General features: G+C 48.0%; 1 pseudogene; it reads left to right on the top strand.

Moving 5' to 3' along the window:
• Positions 1 to 605: 605 nt before the first annotated feature.
• Positions 606 to 1,706, top strand: LOC144934889 (uncharacterized; annotated as a pseudogene).
• The last annotated feature ends 849 nt before the right edge of the window (positions 1,707 to 2,555 follow it).

A 2,555-nucleotide genomic window follows, 5' to 3' on the forward strand; every position in this document is an offset into this window, starting at 1 on the left:
AGGACTAAATGTCCAGTCACCTATTTATAGAGTTCCATTATATGTCTCTTGTTTACTGTGACTAATGTCAGTAAAACATACTGCAATGCCTTACACAACAAAATGAACAGCACTCAACCCAAGCTGAATTAAAATTGCTTTGCAGAAAAAAATGTAACGTTCTATTACACTTTTTATTGATAAATAAAGTGGTTGGGTAAGCGGTGAAAAAATTAGGTGAAAAAACATAAATTCACAGAAGCACGATATACAAGCTGTGATGCATTCAGTCAGTCTTACTGCAAAACATTTTTATTTATTTTAAACAATTTCAATGACCGTGCTATTACAACAGTTTCAAGTCAAAAGTAAAAGAGGTGCCTATGCTCAAAATTAATACATTTGATGATCGATTATCCAGCCCGCGATTATCTGGCTTTCAACATTATCCAGCGGTCCCGGGCCAATCCGGTGAAACTGGCAAAACCCCTCCAAAGGCTGTACCAGTCCGGCAATTGTCAAACACATGGGTGTTCAAACAAGAGTGTAGTACTACGTACATCACCCAATGCAGAGTCTTTGAGATTGGAGTGGTAAATATGGTACAGTAAATGCAGTGAATCCGAACCATCTCACTTCTCAAAGTGGAAGGTAAAATCTTCTTTGGAATCCTGGCAAAGAGGCTAACAACATTCATGTTGGTCAACAATTACATCGACACCTCCATACTCAAGGGCGGAGTTCCAGGTGTGTCCGGCTGTATTGAACACACAGGCGTCACCTCAAAGACCATTGAGGATGCAAAGCGAAACCAAGGAGCCTGGCAGTCCTCTGGCCTGCGGAGCCATACCCCCTAAGCTGGTGGAAACCACACTCCAGACCTACCATGTTACTGTGAGATTCCAGAAGCTCCTCCAGGGCTACTTTGACAACTTCAAGATGCGATTCACAAGTGAAGACTTAACCACCACATGGCAGAGGTTGGAGGTAGGCATCATCACCGGGTGCACTATCTCCGTCATCCTGTTTTCTGTAGCAATGAATCTCCTTGTTAAATACTGGCAAACGGCGTCCAGCAGGTTCCTATAAGAGCATTTATGGACGATTTGACGATCACCACAAAGTCAGTTCCAGAAGGCATATGGATTCTAAAGATCTGGTAGAGCTCACCAAATGGGCTAGAATGGAGTTTAAGCCTGCAAAGACCAGAAGTCTAAACCTGAAAAAGGGATGTGTCCAGGAAAGGTACCCATTTAAGATTGGAGAAGAGACCATCCCCACCGTTGAAGAGAAGCCTGTGAAGAGCCTGGAGAAGTGGTACAGGGCCGAGCTCAACGACAAGGAGAGAGTGAAGTAAATGCTCTTGTAAGCCAACACTTGGGTGACATCTCTGGAGAAGAGTGGCCTACCTGGCAAGTTTAATGCCTGGGGCTACCAACACGGGGAACTCCCCAGACTCTTCTGGACACTGCTTATCAATGAGGTACCTTTTTCAACTCTCGAGGCTCTCGAAAGGAAAATCAACAACTTCCTCAGGAGATGGATGTCAGTCCCAAGAAGCTTCTGCTCCATCAGCCTCTACAGCACAGGCAGCAAGCTGCAGCTGCGAATAACGTGTGGTAGAGGAGTACAAGGCAACAAAAGCTCACCAAGCCAAGATGCTGCAGGATAGCATTGACGAGAGGAATCGCCGGGCAGAGATCCAAGTAAGCACGGGTCACAAGTAGTCAGCCAGCAGAGCGGTCAGGGAGTTGGCGGAACGACTGCAACACGCGGACATTGTCGGGTCGGTGAACCAAGGCAGGTTGGGCCTGGAATGTTTGACCAGGTCAAGTTGGAACACAGCGGACCCAAAAGAATGCCGTGGCAGGGTGCAGAGGGAGGTCCGAAAGGTTGAGGAAGAAAAGTGGCATGTCAGAGGTGTAGCCATGGAAAAAACAGGGCAGCTGGACACACTGGGAGAGCATATGAGAGAGGTCACTGACCTGGAAAGACATCTGGAACATGGAAGGGCAGGGGATTAAGTTTCTGCGCTGCTCTGTATATAATGTTACCCACACCAACAAACCTCCACACCTGGGGGCTGGTAGAGAACCGCAGCTGTTCGCTATGTGGAAGGCCAGCCAGCCTGAAACACGTGCTCTCCTACCAAGCAGGTCTGGCAGATGGAAAGTTCAGGTGGTGACATGACCAAATACTGTTTTAGCTGGCCGCGGGACTGGAACAATCAAGGAGAAAGCCAAGACAACTAACCAAGGGCTCCTGTTTCATCCATTTCCTCAGGTCAGGAGACAGTGAAACGAGGGGAACAATGCGCAATGGGAGGTGACTGGGAGATGCTAGCAGGCCTTCGGAATCAGCTTCAATTCCCAGAGGCGATAGCCAGCACAAGCCTCAGACTGGACATCATCCTCTGGTCTAGAGGAACCAAGCAGGTGGTCCTCATCGAGCTCACAGTGCCCTGGGAGGAGAGGATAAAGGAGGCACATGAGTGGAAGCTCAGGAAATACCAGTCCCTCATCCTTGAGAGCCAGCAGAATGGATGGAGAGCCTAGAATCTACCAGTTGAGGTCGGC

This window comes from Lampetra fluviatilis, chromosome 11 (assembly GCF_964198595.1).
Source record: "Lampetra fluviatilis chromosome 11, kcLamFluv1.1, whole genome shotgun sequence".
Lineage (NCBI taxonomy): Eukaryota > Metazoa > Chordata > Hyperoartia > Petromyzontiformes > Petromyzontidae > Lampetra > Lampetra fluviatilis.